Raw genomic sequence first — 26,497 nt, forward strand, 5'->3', positions numbered from 1 at the left:
TCGCCAGACTTCTCTGTCCACAGGATATCTCAGGCAAGAATATTGGAGTGGGTTGTCATTTCCTTCTCCAAGGCATCTTCCTGACCCAGGGATCAAACTCATGTCTCCTGCATTGCAGGTGGATTGTTTACCACTGAACCACCTGGGAAGCCCCCTGTTGACCATTTGTTGATTATAATTAATCTGTGTGATAAACACATGAGAGTTTCTTACCCTGTAAACCTCTACTTTTGTAGATATTTGCAATTTTCACTAAAGGAAAAGAATATCTCAGAAACATGCTCTTTATTATTGTGGTTTATTAGCTGTAATCTTAGTGCTAAAGAAATTAGCAGAATTTAATACAATTACTCTTTCATTTGTAGGCCTGTTATTTTTCTAAAATTAACTTACATAGCCTACTGTTAACATTTATAGGAGCGTCGAGTGAAAGTAAAGTGGTACCCATGTTCTTTGTGTCCAAGTCACAAGTCAGGCTAGTGAACTTCCAAATAAAGTACGTTCTATTCCCTTATCTAGATGAGTGCACCTTCATCATGTTCTGGAAAACCAAATCTGAGTTGAAAATTCTCAGTTTTGTTTCTATGTTTTGTACAAGACCTCCAGTTTATAACCCCTGGCCTGCAGCCTAATCCTTTGGTCATCTCGCTTTTTATTCCCATTCCCCATCTTCGCTTACTTTGTTGTTCAGTCACTAAGTCATGTCCAACTCTTTGCGACCCCATGGAATGCAGCATGCTAGGCTTCCCTGTTTTCACTGTCTCCTGGAGCTGGCTCAAACTCATGTCCATTGAGTCAATGATACCTTCCAGCTATCTCGTCCTCTGTCGTCCCCTTCTCCTGCCCTAGTCCTTCCCAGCATCAGGGTCTTTTCCAGTGAGTTGGCTCTTTGCATCAGGTGGCCGAAAATTGGAGCTTCAGCTTCAGCATCAGTCCTTCCAGTGAATATTCAGGGTTGATTTCTAGGATTGACTGGTTTTATCTCCTTCTTGTCCAAGAGACTCTCCAGAGTCCTTTCCAGCACCACAATTCAAAAGCATCAATTCTTCAGTGCTCAGCCTTCTTTATGGTCCAACTCTCACATCTATACATGGCTACTGGAAAAATCATAGCTTTGACTGTATGGATGTTTGTCAGCAAAGTGATGTGTCTGCTTTTTAATACACTGTCTAGGTTGGTCGTAGCTTTTCTTCCAGGGAGCAAGTGTCTTAATTTCATGGCTGCAGTCACCATCTGCAGTGATTTTGGAGCCAAAGAAAATTACAAGGAGCCTCATTATACCTATGTGTACAACCCAGGTTTCCTGTTTACACCCTTTTCACACACCCTGTATGCTGCCAATCCTTGGGCCTTGAGTATATACAGAGGCCTGTACAGGTCCTAGAAGCAGACTCAGGGCCTTTTGGAAGAAAATTCCTGATTTTAAAGTACCCAGAGCATCCTGAGGCCAAGGAAAGGTACAGATTCTTCAAGGGGCATATCCTCATAATCCTGAGGAGTCCTCCCTTCATGGAAATTGGTGATTACCAGAGGGTCAGAGCAGAGTCTTCTAAAGCTCAGGGCCCAGAGCTTGACATATTGTGCCTGGGGCCAAGGGAGGTAGGTCTCTGTGAGGTTGAATTCTAAAATTCTTATAAGAAACCCTTAATTTGGCTCACACTGTTTGACATTTTTCATTCCTTTTGGCGTTCAACTTTTGCAAATATTGACAGCAATTTAGCTAAAATACAAACTGAACATTCATCCTCTTTTTAAAAATTTTGTTTTGCTCTCAAGTATATTTAGCAACTTCAAAGGATTTAGCTACCCATTCACTTGGTAGAATTAACACCAGTTTAGATCGTATTCAAGGGAAAAAAAAAATTCTAAACCATCCTTAAAGGAAGAGTTGATTGTTGTTTGTATAACATCCAAGGCAGGGGTCCTGGTCTACCTAGAGTCTACAACAAACATGCTGCTCTGAGCAGAGAAGAGCGAGAGAGAAAGAGAAACTGTTTTGATCAGTTGGCAGAAAACTTTCCCAGAACAGGGGAGGATAATCCCATGGGACATCTGGAAGCAGAATTCAGCAAGGATAACTGCCCTGGTTGCCCTCTGGTCCGTCATCTGGGGACAAATTTCATTCTAAAAATTGCTGAAAATTATAAGCCAGCAGTTGATGCCATGCAAACATCTGGCCCTGGATCAGCTGTGATAGAGAGAAGACAGTGGACTCCACCCTGGTGACCTTGGGCCCAATTTAGTGGCATCTGGACCTTTGTAAAAGGCAAATGATAGAGTAGTGCTGACCATAATTTTCTATTACGCTAAATGGCTGCCGCTCATCTGTCTACACAGCGACATGGAAAGGATTCCAGTCTTCTCTATCTCACTGCAGATGGCATTGCCGTTATTGTGGCTGATAGTTTCAGCTCAAAGCTAGCAGCACAAGTAAAGCTACTAATTATACTGTTAATGCATTCCTTTAGCAGATTTTTATGAGTGGTTTTACTGTGTGTATCAGGCATTGTTACAGACATTGTACGCGTGTCTGTGTGCATTCATTTAATCCTTGCAGTTAACCAATGAAATGAATACCTTCATAACTATTTAAAGATGAGTAAACTGAAACTCCGAGAGCTAGGCATAAAATTAGTAAGGACTTCTGTATAGTATTTGATACACTGTTTTCAACGTCCAAAGTTTTAGGCTCTTTCTATCTTCTGTGCTGCCTTCATCTTCCCATTTTCTTCTCTGGAGCATTTGTGCTTCTATATCGCAGCCAGAATTTGGTTTCAGTATCTTCCCATTTACTCCCTTAATTCACCTGGAATCTTGGTGTGTATTTTTGAGGTATTCTTCCACTCATACTCTGTTATGCCTCTCTTCCTAGAATCAAAATGTTATATGGTATTCCACTAATTTATCTTTTCCTCTATGGTCATTTTTCTGTATTTTTCATTTTAGCATCCTGTTGACCAAGTGTTCAGCATAGTTCAATATGAATGAGACTCGAGTGATTTTGGAACTGATTACAATGAACAGTTTCATCAACGTCACCCCTCTATACACCAAAAGTTCCAGGGCTCAATCTGCTTTGGGTCATGTTACTGTAATGGGGAATATTCTTTTTTGCATGGAAATCATGGAAGAGAGGTATAAGGAGGCGGTCATCACAGTAGTATTTGTAGAGTGGTGTTTCTACCTGTGAAAATTCCATATGGCTGTCATGCAGACCCTGGTCCACATTGATTAAATAGAAATGAACTGATGTATTCACAGACTGATTCATAAGTATACTGTTTCCCTCCAAACTATGTGGACCTTATACTTTTTGTGTATCTCCTTGGTCTGGGAATAGGCTTGGTCTACAATAAGTATGTACTGGTGGTAAGTTGGGTACACAGTAGCAGTGATGAGGTGTGGTTTTCGCCAAGGTGGCCCTGGCCTCAGTGAGATCCTGCCCAGAATGAGTCCACAGACAGGTGATTAGGTAGTTGCGATCTCCTTTAAAAATGCTTTTTGCCTATAGTTCTGCATTGACCTCAAGTTGGTTGGAGTAAAGAATGCATGGAAGCAAGCCTGCCTCTCTCTCTCTCTCACTTCATGTGTATTTTGGACTAAATTTTGTCCCCTCAAAATTCACAAGTTCACACCCACAATGTGACTATATTTAACCATAGACTTTTTAGGGTGATTATTAAAGTTATATGAGGTCATAAGGACAGCACCCTAGTCCAATAGGACTGGTTCCCTTATAAGGAGAAGATACACCAGAGCTATTCTCTGTCCATGTGCCCACAGAAGAAAGGCCATGTGAAAACAAAGTGAGAAGGCGGCCGTCTGCAAGCCAGAAAGAGAGTCTTACCAGAAACCAACCGTGGTGACTGCTTGATCTTGGACTTCCAGCCTCCAGAAGTAAATTTCTGTTGTTTAAGCCACCCGGCCTGTGTTATTACACTATGGCAACCCTAGCAGACTAATGTAGTGCATGCGACTAGAAGGGCAGAGTTGTAACCCTTCCTTCCTATATTTTTATGTGGCATACTTCCCTGGGTTCACAGGTGAGAAAACCCATAGGTTAAGTATAATTTCCAGCCTTTCCCTTTTGCTGTTCAAGAAAATATAGCAGGAAATGTGTGAATAAAGCTAATATGATAGTCAAAAATGATATTCACCTTTTTCTCACCCTAACAGACAGATGCACTGGGTTGTTAAAATGCCAGGGTGCTTCCCTCCTAGTTGAGAAAAGCTTTGGTTTCTTCAGCCTCCCTCCTTCCAGCGGCCTGTGTGCTGACACATTTCTTCTCTAGCCCTCTGGTCCACCCCATCATTCAGCACCTGGGACAGTGGCAACCACTCAGGCCGGCAAGTTTGATAGTTATCCACGCCTTACTAGTTGTACATTGTTTATCACCCCTGCTTACTTTAGAAATAAATCTGAACTAGTTTTTTGAAGTAAGTCATTTGAAAACTTTAATATTCTATTTTTTGTTGCTCAGTTCAGTTCAGTTCAGTTGCTCAGTTGTGTCCAACTGTTTGCAACCCCATGAACCGCAGCACGCCAGGCCTCCCTGTCCATCACCAACTCCCAGAGTCTACCCAAACCCATGTGCATTGAGTTGGTGATGCCATCCAACCATCTCATCTTCTGTCTTTCCCTTCTCCTCCTGCCCTCAATCTTTCCCAGCATCAGGGTCTTTTCAAATGAGTCAGGTGAGTCTTCGCATCAGGTGACCAAAGTTTAGTTGGTCAGTCATGTCCAACTCTCTGCAACCCCTTGGACTATAGCCCACCCCACTCCTCTGTCCATGGGATTAGTAACAAGTAACTAGAGGCACTTGGCAGTTGGATGCAACTTACAAAGTGGCCATTGAGAACTACCGTAGGAGCTCACAAAAGGAAGGCAAGTCTATGAATGAGATCATTTAAGCATGTAAAGGCCTGGCTTATGAGCCTCTCCTGCAAGTCTTTGGGGGAGGTGGGATGATAGTAAACCCTGGTTATCGCAAGGCTTGCAAATAATGAGGAATGTACTTTTTATTTTTTGTCTTTTTAATTGCATTTCTTCTTTTGCTCTGAAGCCTTCTTATATCAAGTCCATGGAAAGGAGTAATTTGTGTCAACAAGGAACAAATTCAGGATAATTACTTAACTTGAATGATCATATTATTGCATGTTTCTGTGGATACTTGGTTCAATAATTCAAGTTATATTGGTGTTAGTGTTTTTTGAGCTTCATTTTTGAATATTCCATAACATATTCACATGGAAATATTTTAATATTTGGTTTCACGTTTTTTCAGAAACTCTTGATTATTTCAAGAATACCTAATGGAATCAATTCCTGATAAATATTTTTAATCTTAATTATTTGAATTCAAGAAAATACTTCATTTGAAAAGTTCTTTAAAAGTATCAAATTCAAAATTATGATAGCTATATTTTGTAGCACACAGATATGCTTAAATGAAGTTTAGGCTTTTTGAGACCCTACATAATATGGAAGAAATTTTTTTTAAAAAATAGGGTAAAATCATGAATTTAACACCTCTGGTATTTTATTTTCTATGTCCATAACTGTTAACTATTTATTAATAATAGTTTACATTTGCAGGCACACAGGAGATATAATTCTCATAATTCTCCAAAGAAATTATTACTGTTTAGTGGCCAAGAGTTGTTGATGAGAATAATTTATAGTATTTTGATTTCCAGTAGCACATGTTATTATTTCCAAATTGCTTTGTAGAATTTTGTTTCTATAGTTTCTGCAGCACAAATCACCTCATCTGAGTTTAAAGGTCTGTCTATATGGCTCTTAGATACAATATAGCCAAGAAAATACTGTCTGAATTCTATAAAGCACTTTTATCCTGAGATGCTCAGGGAACTTGCATCATTTCAATTAATATTTGTGTAATTCGAAACATTAATGATACATGATCAGGGACTTTTTGCCCACTATCATGAAGGATTTGGTGGAATTGCTTCTTTTACAAGTCAGTGCAGGAGTGAATGATTGGACCTTAACAAGATGTGAAAGAAGCCACAAGAGAATGAATGTAGACTTGAGAAAAATTATAAGTGTTAGTTGCTCAGTTGTGTCCAGCTCTTTGCGACTCCATGAACTATGGTCCACCAGGTTCCTCTGTCCATGGAGTTCTCCAGGCAAGAATACTGGTGTGGGTTGCCATTTTCTTCTCTGGGGGATCTTCCCAACCCATGGATTGAACTTGGATTGTCTGCATTGGAGGCAGATTCTTTACCATCTGAGCCACCAGGGAAATCTGATAAAAATTATACATAAAAATTATATGACCCTTATTTCCCTCAAATATTAAACATATATTTACATAAGGAAGAGTTAATGGAGGTCATTGTAGTGAGAGTGGAAACCCTCTGTTCTCCTTCCTTCATTCATTCAAGTTGATTGAAGATCTCCAGCATGCTAGTGAACGTGTGTGATCCTAGGTCAAGAAAAAGATCTAAAGAGGTCTAAGAGCATGGTTCTTAGTCTCTCAAAGGGCTCCGTGGAAGACTGTTATTAAAAAGAAGGGTGCTCTCCTGTTGTGATGATTAAAAAGAAGGGTGCTCTCCTGGTGTGCTGGCATGTAAACACAGACAGTATCTTCAAGCATCTCTTTCTCCCTCATTCCATGGGGGATCTGGTCATGCCCTCACCAAAACACTGCTTGTCTTGGCAAATATTTCTGCTTGTCAGCTTTGCACAGTTTCCTGATTAGGGCAGGCACAGAGGAGAATGATGCATACTGCCTACTGACATAAATCAAACCTATGGATTCCAGAAAACAAGAAACTAAAATGGTCTTCAGGTTACATTAATGGGATGATTAAAATGTTCATCATCTTCTCTAAAGAGTCCATAAAGAAGGGAAGAGAACTTGAATTACAGCATGAAGAATATAGGCTAGAGGTAATATAGCTATGTCCTAAAAGTAAAGATGGCTAAATGTTAGAGAGACTATTGGAAAGAAGTTCAGTTTTTTTTTTAAATGGTAGATGTGGTTAAATCTTATTCATGCCTAAGGCCAGGGAGATGGACTAAATACTTTTAAAGGTTACTTTCTACCTTAAAGGATATGCTTTCTAGATGGACAAAAATAAGGAGACAATGAAATTATTCTCAACAAAGCCATTTAGATGATGCCCTAACATATTTTTTAAGGGTCTTTTTCTCCTACCAGATTTGACCTTTCCAGTGTTGAGGGCTCTATTTATATCTGTATCCATGGAACATAGCCAGGTCCTGCCTTGTAATGGCCCCCCAATAGATGTCTGACTGGAGATGCTTCCATGGCTGATGGTGGGCGGTGAGGTATCAAGGGCATTTTCTCCACTCCATGCAGATGGGCCACTGTTATACAAAGCTCTAAATATGAAAACTCAGTAAACGAACATATGGCTTGACTAACATTATATTAACACATGTTATTTACATTTTGTGCAGTTTTAATGCAACATGTCTTTAAATAGCGAGTTCCTCTGCTGCTTTTGAGCTAGAATTCAAATATACAAAATAGAATTTGCACTGTGTCCTACAGCTTTGCAGAAATATAGCTTCTATGCAAAGCGAAATATATGAGTGCAGAATCCACAATTGAACTTACAGTCACAGTCATGACCCATAGAACATGCCGGAGCCATCAGCGCCCTTTCTGGTTGGAAAGTAAGGTGATGACAGGGAGCTTGTCGTGGTCCTTCCTGCCCCATGGGACTCTGTGGTGTAGAGAATAGAGGGTTTGCTGTAGGTTTACCTGGAGGCAGCAAGAACTTTCAGATGACCCCTTCTGACCCAAAATTTTAGAAGCTTTGATGATTTAAAAATGACCTTTTCACACTATACTATTTTGGATTCAGGCAGCAGTGGAGCAGGCTAAAAAGTGCTCCCATCTAAGGCCAGGTTAAGGAAAAGATTGACATTTGAAAAGAAAACAATAAGACAATGTCATATACTAGAAAACTCACCAGACTGGTTTTCACTTTGGTTCCAACCTCACGAATAAGATGCTGAATGACCTTGAGCAATTCCCTTAATTTTCTGGGGCCCCAGTTTCCTCATTTCTAACATAAATTCTTGGGTTCTTTCTCATTCTAACATTTTATGAGTCAATAAAATTTTTCAAACTTCCAGAGCAGCTGTTTTGAACAATTCTGTTCCCTCTTTCAATAGCCTGGGCGAACCATATTTTTTAAAACTGCTATATCTGCGGTCACACAAGTTCTGCCTCACCACTTCCCAACAGCATTTAAGGAAAGAAAGCAAAAAGAATGTCATTATGTAGAAATAAGTGAACTCAAATACTTTTCTTCACATGTTTTTTGAAACAAGTGACCTTTATTCAGCGTCAGTGTGAATGGGAAGAAAGCATTTGTCTCCCCTCTGGGAGTAAATATAACACCTGGGCAGGTGCCTAATAAGTATGCCTCAAATAATTGCCCACTAAGTAGACATTGCTGGTCCTGATGCCTAAAAGATGTGCTGTTGTGGCCCCTTTTTCTTTTTTTTACCTTTTTTATTTTATATTGGAGTATAGCTGATTGACAATGTTGTGGTAGTTTCAGATGGACAACAAAGGGACTCAGCCATACATATCCATGCATCCAATCTCCTGCAAACTCTCCTCCCATTCAGGCTGAGTGATCCCCTCTTTTTGATAGCCCCTAAAAGTTACCTGTAGGATAGCCCATGCTGTCTTCTCTGATACAATCAGCTTCCTGTGTTTTTAACTTTCTTCACAGGGAAGACAGCTGCCAAGGGAGGAAAGGAATAAAGTATGAGGTGGGTGGGTAGGTGAGAAGAGTCCATATGGTAGGATTTTGGCTTGAGTGAACAGGATTTATGTTTTATTTCTATGACTGTGAAAGCTGAATATCAACATGTTGAGAAAGGGGGGAAAAAACGTTAAAGCTAAGAACATAAGCAGGAAGTTTAAATATAGTAACTACCAAAACATGTTTTAAAAAATAACTGTTATATAGCTCCTTCCTTCAGACCCTCTGCCCGTTTGCCTCTGTGATAATCAAGGCATGTGTGTGAATACCACTTGGGACTCACTGGATTTAACCATGGAAATTAGCTTGTCTTCTGAGAGTTTGGTGTCCCACTGGTCAGCATGGTGGGATGCCCAGTGAATTGACACTGTGCCTGAGTTGTCTGAATGAAGAACCTATTAATGCAGCTATTGTGTGGACCAAAAAGTTTGTTTGGGTTTCCCCATAAGATCTTACAGAAAAACCTGAATGACCTTTTTGGCCAATCCAATAAAATGAGCAAAGCAGACAGAACTTGGTTTTGAGAGGCAGGGGATGGAAAGACACAGAGCTCAAAGGACTAGATGGAGGGAATGCTCTCAGGTGGAGTGATAAAGTCAGATGGATAGATTGAGAGGAAAATTAGTATTTTATCCTCTTAAAGATGAGAACAATTAGAATTCTTCAAATTAAAACCAGTGGAAAAAACAGTTGTTAAGCCCATGTATTTATTGTCCTTCTAAACCACCATCAAGTAAATAGAAAAAGTAATGTACCTTAGCCAGTCTAGGATGGAATGATTCTAAGTGTCTGTGTTAACTAGTTGAAGGTTAAAAATAAAGTATATGTCCAATGAAGTTATATATGTTTGTGTACAACTTGTAATGAAGAGATGAATATTTTAGGTAAGTATCAACAGATAGCTCTAAAAGTATGAAGGACTGAAATATAGAGCAAAAAAAATAAGGAGACACAATGTGATTTTCCTAGAAAATGAGGTGAACAGAGTATAGCTGCATGTGTCCACAAGACAGAAGAGAATTCTCCCAGAGGAGGGTACCTGCCATTTATTACAGAGAAAGAGAGAAGGGCAGGCACATTGCAGGAAGACCATGAAGTCATTACCAGCTCTTCTGTTCAGCCATCACACAGAGCTTAATAGTCAAAGGATGCTAATACAGTAATATTCATGAGGAAGTCAGTGAGTTCTCATCTGGAGCAGGTTAAGACACACTTTAGTAACTGAATGTATTGAAGTCATTGAGGTTTGATTAAATACATTTAAGAGTCCTAAAGGAAATGGAATAAGTGAAATGATCTCTGAATATTTAGGAAGGACAGGTATGTATGAAAAATGGTAAGTTTGTTGTTGCATAGGGAGATGGACATATAAGAAGCTATAGGAAAGGGTAGATTAGAACAGAAATATAAGGGATCAGGGCCCCACATCCTGAAGGGAATCAAGGAAGAACAAAAGCAGAAATGAGATCTACATGGAAAGTGTGGCCATCTCACCACTGCCTCCTACAGATCCCTGATACCAATGTCAGTTCCGTGTGTGGTTTTGCACACTGATGATTCTGAAACATACATGGTCATTTAGTTTATTATTAAAAAGAAAGTACCTTGATTCTCTAAATGGATGGAATTGTTTCTCTTTATCTAGCCTTCTTTAGTTTTCATTTGAATAATTCTATTGAATTAGTGTTCTGGCTCATTGTGGAAATGAGGAGGCATCAGAAATGTTAATAACAGATGCCCCCCAAACAGTAATTTAAACAGTGTTGATTATATACCTGCCATCTGATGCATCTGAATGTGCTTTCTTTCCTTTAAGTCTCACAATGACTGACAAGTTTGGTACTACTATAGTGCTCATTTTATAAATAAGAATACTTAGCCATATTAAGTGACCTGTCCAGTGTTTCACCTTGATCAAGTGACTTCAAACCCAGGCAGTCTAAATCCAAGCCTTGACTCCTAACTGCCACCCTACCTGGTTTTTAGGAAAAAGTATTTAAAAAGTAGCCATAAAAGAAAATAGTGAAAAATGAAGGTAGAACTTTCAAAGATGAAGATAACTTATGCCATTCATTCATGTGGAAAAGTGATGGGAGGAAAACATAATAACCAACAAATATGTAAAAATATGTAATGAGATTGCTAAGGGGAAAGCTATCAATCATTCTCACTGGGGAAAATGAAAAGAAACGAGCTCTTAGTACCACAGAAATAGGGTGAAGTAGCAGCCATGACTCACGGATGATAAAATATCAGAGCTGAAAAGAACATCCTCAGATACAGACCCACTGTTTTTCAAAAGGGGAGATTGAAACTCGAAGAGGAAAGGTGACATTTCCAAAGTCACTTAATTTTTTTTTTTTCTTTTGACTGTGCTGTTTTGCTTGCAGGATCTTAGTTCCCCGACCAGGGACTGAACCCGTGCCCCTTGCAGTGAGAGCACAGAGCCCTAACCACTGGACCACTAGGGAGCTCCCCAAAGTTGCAGATTAATGCCATGCTGGAACTTGAAACTGGTTCTTCAGGAACTCAGTCTCAAATGTGTACCACTCTATACTCTTAGAATTATTAGTGTAAAGGACTTATGGGACCAATGTGTTTGTACACATCCATGGGTGTGTGTTTATATGCTTGTCTGAACTATTGATTAAAAATGATAACAGTTAGCAATGCCAGAGCCAAAGATGTGTGTGTGAAGGCAATGGAAGATATGAATAAATGGTGGTGGCAAATGCAGTTTGAACTTGAATGTTGAAATGTAGATCCCAAAGAAAGAGCTGAATGAATTTTCTTACACGAATAGCAGTGTATCAAACACATATAGGAAATTAATTAACAAAACAGCACTCTTTTTTCCTTCCTTTATTCTTTGACATGTCCTTACCCAGAGTTAAGGAACTCATATATAAAAAAAGAAAAAAGAAAAAAAGTCAGTTTAGAATATTTCATTCAATGACCTCATGCTCCTTCCTACAATCTTTGCATTTTTGCTAAGACTTTACAAAATCTCTAAGATCACTTTTTCTTTTTCTAAAATAAATTTTTTTCCCTCAAAAACTCCTTTTTCTCCCCAATTTTTAGAATCTGGATGTGCTTTGAGGAGCCTGGATGACATGTTATTGAGGATGTTAGTGACTGATTCGAAAGCCATGTGAGAAATAGATTCCGTTTCAGCACATTGCATCTTTCATTGTGTTCTGCAACCTAGCATCCCCAGGGGAGTCTTGACTTCTTAACAGGTTTCCTACTTAGCCCAACATATTCCTCATGTGAGACTTGAAGCCTCAGTGGAGCAGTCTTCCAATTATATCCAGAAACATCCTTTGATATCAGGGGCTTGCCTTTCCACATGCCTCAGACATTGCTTTTAGTATTATTTTTTGAAAGGAAAAATACAATTTTCCTTATGTTTTCTCTCATCTCTTCCATTAGTTCATAATTCCATATAACACAAAACATTGTTAAGAATATGAGCATCAACAAAATATTTTCAAATGATAACTTTAATCTCATATCTGTACTGGGAAAATCATTGTAAAGAAGCATTTTAAGATGATGGAACTTTATTTTTCCAAGCCACAGAAGAGAGTTCATTTGAATTGCTTAAATAGTATTGCCGCTAATTTGATCCGAAGAGAAATAACATTGGAGAATATCATTTATAAGGGGTTTAAAATAAGTGAGATGCTTTTTGCAGAGTTTTGCAAGTTTTCTGTAAGCAATAAGAATGTTTTACCCTGTTGCTACAATCCAATTTCTAGTCTTTTTAATTTGAGTGCCTGCAGTTCAGGAATGTTTGGGGAGCAGAAATTTAAATTACTTCAGAGTCAGCATACTTTCATGCCTGGACCATGGAGTCCCACTGCCTGTGTTCAATTCCAGTTATGCTTTTTTTCCAATTAGGCATCCTTAGAGAAGTGCTTTTAACTCTGTAAACTTCAGTTTGTTATTTGTAAAATGGATGTATATTTTACATATACATAGGATTATGTATATTACATATATTACAGATACATATATTTCAGCTATGTATATTTATTTGGGAGACTAAATAATGTATGAAGAGGAACTGAGGAGCCTCTTCATGAAAGTGAAAAAGGAGAGTGAAAAAAACTAGCTTAAAACTCAACATTCAAAAAACTAAGATCATGGAATCCAGTCCCATCACTTCATCGCAAATAGATGGGGAAATAATGGAACAGTGACAGACTTTTTTTTCTTGGGCTCCAAAATCACTGCAGATGGTGACTGCAGTCATGAAATTAAGAGACACTCTTTGGAAGAAAAGCTATGATCAACCTAGACAGCATACTAAAAAGCAGAGACATTACCTTACCAACAGAGGTCTGTCTAGTCAAAGCTATGGTTTTTCCAGTAGTCATGTATGGGTGTGAGAACTGGACCATAAAGAAGGCTGAGCACTGAAGAATTGATGCTTTTGATTTGTGGTATTGAAGAAGAAAGACTCTTGAGAGTCCCTTGGACTGCAAGGAGATAAAACCAGTCAATCCTAAGGGAAACTAGTCCTGAATATTCATTGGAAGGACTGATGCTGAAGGTGAAGCTCCAACACTTTGACCACTTGACTGAAGAACTGACTCACTGGAAAGGACCCTGATGATGGGAAAGACTGAAGACCAGAGGAAAAAGGGATGACAGAGCATGAGACGGTTGGATGGCATCACCGACTCCAGGGACATGAGTTTGAGCAAGCTCTGGGAATTGGTGATGGACAGGGAAGCCTGGTGTGCTTCTTGTCCTAAGAGTCAGACACCACTGAGCAACCGAACTGAACTGAAATAATGTATCTGATGCAGAGTAACAAGAGAGCTTCGGAAAACTAAGTGGGTAATATCTAATTATCAAATGATTAATAATCAGTATCTGACATTAAAATGAGGATCCATCCCACCCAGAAGATCACCTAGGTGACCATGTGTCACTTGGGTGCCTCCTGCTTTGGGAGTTTATGGCTGGGAGTGGGACTTATGGCTACTTTGCTTGAAATGCTTATTTCAAGTGGATTGTTGGAAGAAAGTTATTGACATATGCCCACGGTTCATCATGAATAATTCCCCACCCACCTGTTAACTTCCATAGACATTTCCAGCTGCTTTCAGATGAGGATCAGAAGAGTTCTGCAGTACACAAGCGCTGAGGATCCCTTTTCTAACGTAAACTCATCTTGTTAAGGGCCAGATAATAAATGCTTAGGGCTTTTTGTGCTAGGTAGTCATCGTCACAGCTATTTTGCTTTTGTAGCACAAACATAGGCACCAGTTATATTTGCAAGAAAAGCTGGGTTTTAGTCCAACTTTATTTGCAAAAGCAGGGAGCAGCACAGAATTGGCTTGCAGACCCTAGTTGGGCACTCCCCCCCACACCCTAGGGAGTCACATATGGAAAGAGGGGTGGGGTTACAATGAAGAAAAAGTGAGGTCATACATTAGGTGAATGTAAGATGAAAACCGGCAGGAACTTTGAGCCCCAACAAGTGAAAAGGGTTTTATGAAAATACACTGTATTGTCTCCCTAAGGTTTTAATAGGCATTGTTGGGAATATGAAAATAAAGATATTTGAGACACAGTATGTGTTTCTTAGATGTTACAATTGACTTGGGGCAAATTTAGCAGAGACCAGTAGCTAGTTAGTGACGGTGACCCCAAGTATTACCTGCTCAAATTTCTCTCCATTGTCTGAGTGAAGACAGAGGCAGGATTTCTAACTATAGTGATCAACACTGGAGGAAATCAGTTAGCTTTATTCTGAAGAGCTCAATACATTCTCTCAACATTATTTCATTTACCTTTTTTATATTGTTTTGAACTGGGAGACCAAGTCAGAAAAATACTGAGTCTGCATGCATAAGACAGATTCCAAAGAGATGGGTAAATTAGAGATAACTTCAAAATTTGAACCCATGGAAGTTTTCATACCAGTTCAAAGCTATTCTTTCCACATATGCTTACTCTCTTAACAGTATTTGCATTTTTCAGTCATTTACAAAGTTACTTTTGGGGCTGAGAAAAGCTTGTTCTAAGAACCACAGAATCTTGTACAATATTATACTTAACTTTGGAACTAGCATCCAGTCATACTAAAACAGGAAAAAATAAATCATTTTCCATAAGTGTTTGTTTATTGTCCATTTTCAAGTACGTGATTACTTTACTAAGACACTGCCAAGTCTGGGTCTGATGAATTGCTATCAAGTTTTCTCCTAAGAAGTGCTTGAAAGTGTTTTATAACCTAAGCATCTTCTGTAAACAATTAAACACCAATTTATGCTTTTACTCTTCATGATTTCTTAATTTGTTGCAAAGAAGTCTAACAGTAAAATAACATGTACTCCTCCAAAATAGGCAATGCATTTCCTTTCTCTAGCTCAACACACATATAGAGCCTGCATTGCATGAATTATTTTGAAAGAGAATTAATATCAAGATTTTAATTGTTGCCAAGTATCTTTAATTACACAGCTATATTGTTCAAATATGTCTAATGTGTTAAACACATCATCTGGTATTAATTATCTAAAGTGGATAGTTCAGCTAATTTTTTTCAAATTTTAATATTTACTCATTAATAAGGTTGACCTTTTGAGGAATATTTGTCTCTGCATTTAATGCAGTAACCATTAGCAATAAGTTTAATTGGAAAGTTTTCATGAAACATAACTCTAAAATTGTAGGAAAATGTCAACACTTTAGAATAAGTGGCTAATCATTTTAATTCTCTTGGTATTCACTGCAGTATCATTAATCATGATAGAGGCATTTGATTCTAATATGGATGTAATATCTAATTCTGTAGAGATTCAGCTGTAATTTAGTAAAAATTACTGTCCACTTATTATAAAGTGATGCCCAAAAACCTAATACAATTATTTTAATGCATTTTGGTCACATTATACAATAGCATTCAAGTTTGTGGATGTTGCAAAAAACTTTAGATGGATGTATTTGATTAAAAACACATTACGTTGGGAATTTTTTTACTTGAGATGTTTATGCTGGTATTTCAGAAAGTGTTTCTCATTCCATTTTTGGAATAGTTCTCATTTACTTCACTGCTTTTCTTGGATTTTGTATGGGCTTTGGGGAAAGCAAATTGTTGCATTTTCTAAACATATGCAACTTTTGAAGAGGGTACTTTTCACGTGACCTGCCAGCAAGGAGCTTGTTCACTGGGACAAGAAAGCATCAGCTGTTTTCCTGGGGAACAGGGTTCACCCAGATGGAGAAGATGCACGTGTTAGGAAACAGGGATCTCCAACAACTCTAGCTCTGATAGGTCCTCTGATGAGCTAACGCCAGTCACTGTGTGCTTCACAACATGTGTTCTTTTAATCTTCATTTCATAGCACATTGCCAGTCACCTAGGGCAAAAGGTGGCTTTATGGTTCTGCTGTGCCTCTGTGCGGTCAGATGTGTGTCGCCAAACTGTGAAGGAGGAGTTGATTATTACGTTCTTTGTGGTTTTGGCCTCCTCTGTCTTAAGAGACAGTTCCCACACCATTGTAACCACTCACCAGATGAATTCCCATTTTCCTTCCCTTTTATCAAATCCTGTTCCCAGTAAAGGATTTGATAATCAAGTAAGAGGGGAAGTGTGATTAGGTAGCCAGGTATATTTGCATCACTACTATTGACTGCGAAAAGAGTGCCCAGTGTGAGAGTTGTGAGTTAACTTTTATTTGGGGGGAAAAGGAGGGAACAAAGCATCTCAGCTAGCTCTGAGGAGCTGCTGCTTCAAGGAGGGAAGGTCAGTATTACATATGATGTAAGTTAAGGAGGGAATGTGCAATCAAGTACATATTTTGGCAGAAGCTTGGTGCTAATCATGGGAAGGTTGCTGTTGGTCAAGAGGAGTAGATATCTCCAGTTATGATTTTAGTGCTTTTCTAGATACGAGAAGATGGAAGAGTTGGGGCTCATAAAATCTCCCGAAATCTTGTAACTCTCTGAAGGCTGGTTCTGCCAGTTGTTTACAAGGCACCGAGCGCCTCATCCCTGATCTCCATCTGGAACTGATTTTAGGGTGTGCTGGAGGTCAGCAGCTGCAGTGACTACTGACCTAATACTCGTAGAGACAGCTGGCAAGTGACCGTTTTTATTTGATGCTACAGAAGTGAAAGTGAAAGTAGCTCAGTTGTGTCTGACTCTTTGCAGCCCCATGGACTACACAGTCCATGGAATTCTCCAGGCCAGAATACTGGAGTGGGTAGCCTTTCCCTTCTCCAGGTATCTTCCCAATCCAGGAATCAAACCAGAGTCTCCTGCATTGCAGGCAGATTCTTTACCAGCCGAGGCACAAGGGAAGCCCAAGAATACTGCAGTGGGTAGCCTATCCCTTCTCCAAGATCCTTGCCAACTGAGCTATCAGGGAAGTCCGTGCTACAGAAGAGAAGAGTTTATATCAGGGGGACAAGTATAATCTGCCACATATAAATGCTGTTTAGGAAGAGTCTATGTCTGTGCCTTAACACACATTTAGTAATATGCTTCTTAATAAACACAATCTAGATATCAGTTAACATAAGCTCCCCAGCTATCAACTGTGATAGCAGTATCAATATTAACTCTGATATTGGCACTGGGATGGATAACCCCATTATCCATGGAGCAAGGCATCTTTCTGTATTCGCATCTGTTGAAACTGCATCACCTCCTAGGCTGGGGCATCCTCCCACCGCTTGCCTACCCCAGCATCACTCCCGGCACTTATGTGACATCTACTCATGGAATATTAACTCCACTTATATTCATTTAACTACTCCACGAATAGGAAGGTATGTCTATCTTAGAATAGTCACCTACAATATAATATTAAAATTCAAATCAGAATGCCTTGTAGGGTGTCAGGAATTTTACATCAGATTTGCCAACACTTTTTGAATTTTAAATTGGTTCATATTAGGTTGGGTTGGCTGCATCTTGAGTCCTGGGTAACTATTTTTATTATAATGGAATTCTAGAAATATATGAATCAAGGAATATAGGATAACATTATACACTGATAGTAGAGCATAAATTGATAGTCACTGTAGCAGGTAATTTTGCCACATCTGCTAAATTTAAAGTGTGCCTGTCCTATAACTAAACAGTTCTACTCTCTGGTACTCACTCTTCAGTGACACCTCCCACCATGTACACAAACAGGCACATGAAGGAAGAGTTCTAGCAGCTTTATGTGTAGGATTGAGCGTCATGAAATTGCTGATATTTGACCAGTTTTGACTGATAAAAGTGGGATTTTCATACGGTTCAATTTAATGAAGACAAAAATGTTCATCAGTAAGAAAGTGGATAAGTAAACTTTAATGTATGTAATTTATCCATTTATGATGTATCCACTCATATCTATTAAAATGTTATCTACTATTATAACAAAGTATTTTATTATTGAACCTCATGAAATGGTTGACATTTTACCAATTTTGACTTATAGAAATGGTACTTTCATATGGTTCGATTTAATAATTTGAGAAACAATGTTCATCAGTGAAAGAATAAACTATAATGTTCATGATTTGTCTATTACAATGTTATTTATTATTGCATAGCAAATTACCATATTCATTAGTGACTAACTATTTCTCACAACTCTTTGGACTATCTAGGCTTAGCTGAGTGGTTCTTCTGTTCTACATACAGTCTTTTCAGCATTACCTGGGGCTCATGGGATCCTAATTTCTCTCCTTGTCTACCTCTCCCTCCCCATCTCCACACTCCTTTCCTTCTTTCACCTCTTTCATGACCCCTCACTTATGTGGTTTATTTTGAACTTTTATACATGCAATTTGGATCCCAGAAGTGTGAAAGCATCAAGGTCTCTCAAGACCTGAGCTCAGAATTTCTCGAACAATATCTCCAGGAAATTTTATCAAACATATCGTAAGCCCAGACCAGATTCAAAGAGAAGGGACAGAACAAAGTGCTAGATCTGAACAGTCATGGCAGGAATTGGTAAGTAGCCATTTTAGGCAATTTTGTACCACACATATGGTGAAAGATGGTAGAGAAGTTCAAAAGAATGAATCAATATGCTTAGATTTATCAAACATATTCTTGAATAAAAAATAAACCACAGAGTGGTATGTGGTATCAGTTTTCTGTTGCCGTGTAATCAATTACCACCAATTTAGTGGCTTAAAATAAAACCCATTTACTTAGGTGTTGGTCTTAGCTGGGTTCTCTCCTTAGAGTCTCACAAGACTGAAAGCAAGTTGGAGTCAGACTGGATTCTTACCTGGAGGCTCTGGAGAAGAATTGGCATCTGAGTTTATACAAGTGGTTGGCAGGATTCAGTTCCTTGCAGATATAGAATGAAGTCCCATTTCCTTGCTGGCTTCAGTGGAGGTGACTGTCAGCTTCTAGTGGCCACCGACATTCCTCAGCATGTGACCATTCCATTTTCAAATCCATAAATGGTGCATCAAATTAATTTCGTGCTTTGTATCTCTCTGACTTCCCTTTGGCTACTACCTAGAGAAAACTATGCTTTTAAAGGGCATGTGTGATTAGATTAAACCCACCTGAATAATCTCTTTTAATTAACACTAAGTCAATTCATTAGTAACCTTAATTATATTTTCAAAATTCCTTTTGCCACATAACAGAATCAGAGTATGATAATTCATCATATTCATAGTTCTGGGGAATAGACAGGAAATTTTAGGGGAGCATTTTACAGTTCTGCTTATCACACTATAAACACACAGATAGCACCCTTGACAATACCTAATGCATGTGAATACACATAGAGAGGTATGTGAAATGATGTTACTCAATTAGCAACAGTAGTTACCTCTGGGGAGTAGACCAAAATTTGGAAGGCAGGTGGTATATATTTAGCTTTAATAGGAATGTTTTAATTTTTTAACAAGGAAATTTTGTTCCTGCATTAATGTAATTAGAAAGTAAAATATCTTAAAAGAATTTGAGGGATCAAACACTCTGCCTCTTTGACTCTGTAGAACTAACACTGCCAGCACCGATGCACAGTGGCATCCTCGTCTGTCTGTCTGCAACCATCTTCCATTACATGATTGCCCCAGGATTGACCTACCATCATTGTGCCAATCTAATTCATTACAGTCTTGTCCAGGGTGAATATTTACCAGTCCATGCCTTTACAGCCACAAAGTCGTTATACTATTAAAATATTTTCGTGTTGGTTGGCAAATTGTCCCTGCCCCAAGCTCTCTTGAGTGTCCTGTAACTAAATAAGGTGTCCTCACATCCTAAGACTTGGAACACCCTCTCATTCCCTGAGATGCTCAGACCACCTGCAGTCCAGGTAGTAAATGGCTAAAAATAAAGGGAACGTGAAAGTGTTTGTCAGTCATGTCCAACTCTCTGTGACCCCATGAACTGTAGCCTGCCAGGCTCTTCTGTCCATGGAATTTTCCAGGCAAGAATACTGGAGTGAGTAGCCATTTCCTTCTCCAGGGGATCTTCCCAGCGGAGGGATGGAACCCCAGTCTCTTTTCTTTATAGTCTGAGCCACCAGGGAAGTAAATGGCTAACACTTAATAAACAGGGCTCCCCCGCCCACGCCGGGTTCCATATTGTGACTGTTACTCTGTGCCTGGTCTCAGTTTTAGAAGTATGGATTCATAAGGTCACACCCCTCAGGTGCATCTGTCCTCTTTCCTCTGACAAATTGTTGGAATAGAAACTATAGCGGTTTTCTTTGCAGACTTCACAGTAACTGGTTTGTGTTCTGCTCCCTCTGAGTAGCTATACCAGAAACCACTGCAGAGAAATTTATACACTCTCCTCTACCATTTAGAAGGAAGAGAGCATGTCCTTTTTTCCATTAGAAATCAACTTTGTGTATTAGGTAGGGAGAAGACATTGAGCATGTTACTAGATGTCAAGATGTTTAACTATTAAAAACCTTATAAACAGAAGGGTGTGTTTCCCTGTCTTCACAGTAAGGAACATAATGTTTCACTGACTTTGAGCTTCACTCAGAAATCATTTGCTGGATGCCAAGCTTCCTAAATAGTAACTTGGACAAGTTCAGGTGAGTGTAATTGGTGTCCAGGCATTGCTATTCCAAAATGGAATGCTTTTTGTATTTAAAGGTATACCAAGGAGTCAATTCCTGAGTTACCTGCAAGGAAAAGAAGAAATAAGGTCCTCCATCGTGTACTGTTAGTTGCTCAGTCGTGTCCGACTATTTGCGACCCCAAGGGCGGTAGCCCGCCAGACTCCTCTGTCCCTGGACTTCTCCAGGCAAGAATACTGGAGTGTGTTGCCATTTCTTTCTCCAAGGTCCTCTGTACACATAATCAGTTTTAGTTTTTCAGGGCAGTATCATAGTTACCACATAGGGTTTTTTTTTTTTTTTTAATTAAATTAAGTGATGATTTCTTTTTAGCCTCCACTAAAGCCAGTATTAACAATAGTAAGGGCTAATATGTATTGAGCAATTTTCACGTCCTAGGTCCTGTCCAAAGCATTTTGCATGCAGCAGGAGCTCAGTGAGGAAAGGATGATTGTTATTATTTGACAGACGAAGAAGTTAAGGCACAGAGCTCTTGAGTATATTAACCAAAGTCGTGTAGCTTCTAGGCACATGAGACAGGAACTGCAATTAAAAGAAAAAAACAAAAACAAAAAACCAACCTTCTGGCACCTGGGCCTCTCTGTTCAGTACTTTCTTAGATCACAATAGTGTACAGTCTGTTCCCAGAGCTGAGTCCCCCAATTCCCCTAATTCTGGGTTTGCATCTTGTTATCTAGTGGCTGGAAGCAGTTGATAGTAATGGAGTTATTAATACTATGACAATACCCAGTGAGGTGACTCTGTAAAAAATATGGGCAAAACTATAAAATATACCAGTGGTTACTGGCTTTACTAGTTTTCTAACACTGCCCCCCCCCAAAAAAAAAACAACCAAGTACCACAGAATACTTTAAGGGTGGCATAGAGCAAGCAAAATTTATTCTCTCACAGTTTAAGAAGGTAAAAGTCATTTAGGTGTCAGCAGGGTTGTGTTGGAGAAGGACGGGGCACCCCGCTCCAGTACTCTTGCCTGGAAAATCCCATGGCCGGAGGGGCCTGGTAGGTTACAGTCCATGGGGTCGTGAAGAGTCTCACATGACTGAGCGACTTCACTTTCACTTTTCACTTCCATGCATTGGAGCAGGAAATGGCAACCCACTCCAGTGTTCTTGCCTGGAGAATCCCAGGAACAGAGGAGCCTGGTGGGCTGCCGTCTATGGGGTCGCATAGAGTCAGATGCGACCGAAGCGACGCAGCAGCAGCAGCAGCAGCAGGGTTGTGTTTCTTCAAAAGACTCCAAGGAAGAATTCTTCCTCCTTTTTTTCCTAGCTTCTGGGGATTGCTAGCAGTCCTTGGTACTTCTTGACCCACAGGTGCATCACTCCAATGTCTGCCTCTGTGGCTGTCTTCTCTCTGTATCTCCTGTGAGTCCTCTGGGTTCCCATGTGTTCACATCTCCCTCTCTTTTTAATTTTTCATTGAAGTATAGTTGATTTATAATGTTATGTTAGTTTCTGGTGTACAGTAAAATGATTAAGATAAAACACACCCTTATATATGTATAGTCTTTTTCATAGTCTTTTCTATTATGGTTTATTATAGGATATTGAATGTATTAATAATTCCTTGTGCTATATAGTAGGAAACCTCATTATCTCCCTTTTTATAGGGACACCAATCACTGGATTTCAGGCCCACCCAAATTCAATGTGACCTGATTTTAATATGACTGCAGCTATGAAGATCTTATTTCCAAATAAGGTCATGTTCATCTGTTCTGCATGGGTGTGAATTTTTATGGGCAAACACTTAAACCTACAAAACTGGCCACAAGCTAATTGTATTCAAACACTGAATCAGAGATTGGGATGATTAGACCCCTGAAATAAGACATTTTAAATACAGTATGTAGAAGAATCTATTCCTTAAAATATTTCTTTATTCTGGAAAAGCACGTGTTGCCGCTGCTGTGAACCCTAATGACAAGGGCTTTTTAAAATTTTAATCAGAACATCCGTAAATAGTTGTATACGAATATTCACTCATAAGATACTTACATATACATTTCTCTACACTGGACATCATGCCAGGCTGTAGGAAAAACAATGGTGATGAAATATACCCAAAAGTTCTTCTCTCAGGAAACTTGTGCTCTTGTGAGCAAACCAGTATTTGCCAGAGAATCATAGGAGTGAATGTTTAGCTTGAAAAGGAGGTGGATGCTCTGCAGAATGGAAGACAGTTCTATGCCAACTTATTTAAAGAATGTAAATGTTTCCAGGGGGAAGAAAATCTTGCTGTGAGATTCATCTCCTAAAGGGAAGGGGGTGGGGAGGGTGCTGAGTGGAGTGTTCAAAAGAGAGAAATTCATTTTGTTGTTTATCCCTGGTGTCCAGCCTTGTCTGGGGAATACAAAAGCCTTAGAGAAAAATAAACACACAGACAAAGCAATTGTGTATTAACTTCTGCCCTGGCTGGTGACTGAGTCACCTGGTATATTAATTTCCTTTGGTTACTGTGACAAATTAACACATACTTGTTGTCTTAAAACAACAGAAGGTTATTCTATTACAGTTGTGTAGGTCAGAAAGTCAAAATCAAGGTATGCACAGGGCTGTCCTCCCTTCTGCTCCATAGGGGAGCAGAAAATCTGCTGTTTGCCACTTCCAGCTTCTGGCTGCCAACATTCTCTGGCTTGTGGCCACATCCCTTCAACCTCAGCCTCCATGGTCACATTGCCTTGTCCTCTTTGTATCAAACCAGTCTTTCTCTTATAAGCACACTTGCTATTGGATTTAGGGCCCACCTGGATAAGCTAGGATGATCTATTTCAGTATCTTTAACCTCATCACAGCCACAAAGCCTGTTTTCTCCCCCCCCCCCCCCCAAAGTAAGCTGATATTCACAGGGTTCTAGAGATTTGATTTAGGTATCTTTTCCACTCTACCATTCCTGGGGCCACTGATAGTAAGCATGTTGAAACACAGCTTGGAAGATTCAAAGCACTAGGGGAGAACTAGAAGACAGAAAAAGAAAGCATCCTAAAAAGCTATGATTTTGATCAGAAAAGTACTGCCCATTAAGTGATCTTTTGTGGGGGTTGTGTTTTTATCCCTGTTATCATAGGTGGTGGTGTTCAGTTGCTCAGCTGTGTCCGACTCCTTGTGACCCCATGGACTACAGCACGCCAGGCTTTCCTGTCCTTCACCATCTCCCTGAGCTTCTTCAAACTCATGTGCATTGAGTCAGTGATGCCATCCAATCATCTCATCTCCTGTTACCCCCTTCTCCTCTTGCCCTCAATCTTTCCCAGCCTCAGGGTCTTTTTCAACGAGTCAGCTCTTCACATCAGATGGCCAGAGTATTGGAGCTTCAGCTTCAGCATCACTCCTTCCAATGAATATTCTTGGTTGATTTCCTTTAGGATTGACTGGTTTGATCTCCTTGCTCTCCAAGGGACTCTCAAGAATTTTCTCCAGCACCACAGTTCAAAGCCATCAGTTCTTTGGCACTCAGCCTTTTTTATTGTCCAGCTCTCACATCCGTACATGACTACTGGAAAAACCATAGCTTTGATGATGCAGACCTTTGTAGTGCTATTGGCTTTTAACATATAGCAGTCAGGGAAGCTCAATGTCCTTTAACATGCAATCAAGATTCCAAAACAAAGAAATGCCCCTGGTTCTGCCGGACATTCGTGGTCATACAGACAATAGAGATAAATGCCTGGAACCAGGCTCCATTTTACATGTATACACAAAATATACTTTTGCATACTTTCCCAAGTGCATCTGTTTTGTAAAATAAGCGTACTTTATTTTATTTAAAATTTAAGTTTTTCACCATTTTGGTAAGCTGTCACACACAGGATCATCATTTGTACCACTGAGTTAATAAGAAAACACTCCTGCTTTTAACCATCAATCTACATTTACAGTTGCCACATACAAATATGTAATACAGAAGATGAGTGACTCTGATTAAGATACTTAAAATCAAACATTATAAAATTAGTGGAGAAGTGAAACTCAATAGACCTCACTGAATTTTATTATTAATGCTTAATTTAAAATATTTCTGCCATTATACGCACACTCACACAAAACATCATTTATACATAAATGCATTTGTGTTTGTATGTGTGTACATGTGAGTATGTGAATAATTTGGTATCCCCATGTTAAGAAACCTATAGGTTATAAAACTTCCTTATTAAAAATATTGACTTTCCTGCATTTTTAATCTTATTCTGATTCTATCTTAAGAGGTCAACACACAGTTGTTTTTCAGCCTCTGGAATTATTCTTTCACTTTCACATTCATCCTTTATTTCTCATGACCTATGGAAGAGTGTGTGGTCCAAAGTGTTTTAAGCTAAAGATGAAATGCATGCTTCAGCAGGTGGTGGAATTTTAGGATAAGAGACATTTTCCATGGTATTTATCAACTGTGTTGCATGTCATTACTCGAGGGAAAATGTTGACACTTCACTTGTAAATAAGGCTCAGGTCATTTGTGAGAATATCAGACTTCTCCATCATACATGTCTCCATTTTGGCAGTCTGTGATTTGTCTCTGCAGGTTTTCTCTAATTAAAGCTGTTTCCTTCTATTTATCATGTATAAATAAGTCTGATCTGTTATTATTTAAGCAGACTTTAGTTTTTATTTTAGCATCAATTTCTGCTTCTATTCTTTAACATTCTTGTACTTCTTCTATAGAACTTAATTTTTTTTGTTTCTTTTAAATCCAAAATTATTCATTATAATTATAGGTAGGTGCAAGTTTCTGCTTAATTCAATATGTATTCTAGGATAGCCTTTCTCAGTATGTATTATTTTATTCCGAACTACTTCCCTTTTATTTCTTTGTTAGGGCATCATGTTGATTTTTTTCTTAGAATAATGTTGTAGGACAGTTATATTATCTGTTAATTTTATTTCAGGATAATAAAGGGAACAATACATAACATTTGTTATAAAATGGAACGTTGCATCTGATAGTGTTGAAAACTGTTACTATAAATAATAAGGCACAGTTTAAAGTATGAGAACACATGTGTATTAAGCAAAAGGCAGAAGCAGCGGTCTCTCTGGGGTGGTGAGAGGAGGTGGAGGGGTGAGGAAGGTGGGAAGAGAATCAAGAGAAGGTGATGGATGTGGGGAGTATGTGTAGACTGGCTTTCTAGGGGAGAGAGACCTCGAGCTTCTTTTGAAAAGAAGAGACGGTCTTGGGTAGAAAAGAGCACTTCTGCTCCATGTTTGAGGGGCAGATGAGGCAAGGCTGGAAGGCAGAAGAATGAGGATTAAATGCCCATAAGATTTTTGCAGAATTGTGAGTGAGGTGTGACTTACAGGCAGATTACATTGTGTTCATGTCTCCATGAGTCAGAGTTGACATCACTTTTATATAGTTACCAAGAAGGAAGTTTAGGATCTAGCAACAGGCTATGTTTAAGTTCTGTGCTATAAGCATGAATTATAATTATCTTCATTTCAGGCTGCATATATGGAATTCTAGAAATCAAGGACTTAATGTTTCCACAGCAGATCAAGGCAAAGGATCTATTGTTAACCTTTGTCTTAGGGAAGAATAATAAAGAAGCAAGACTTTCACCCAAACAAATGAATAGAACTGGACTTTTGACAGTGAAATGGGAATGAAGGGTAGGTGTGCTTAAGGGAGATTATGGTGAAGAAAAAG

The 26,497-nt window shown here is 39.1% G+C and overlaps 1 protein-coding gene across 3 annotated transcripts in view; it reads left to right on the forward strand.

Moving 5' to 3' along the window:
• NCKAP5 (NCK associated protein 5) overlaps window positions 1–26,497 on the forward strand; it is a 1,015,164-nt gene that overhangs the window by 529,993 nt on the left and 458,674 nt on the right. The gene's annotated exons all lie outside the window — the stretch shown is intronic.

This window comes from Cervus elaphus, chromosome 33 (genome assembly GCF_910594005.1).
Source record: "Cervus elaphus chromosome 33, mCerEla1.1, whole genome shotgun sequence".
Lineage (NCBI taxonomy): Eukaryota > Metazoa > Chordata > Mammalia > Artiodactyla > Cervidae > Cervus > Cervus elaphus.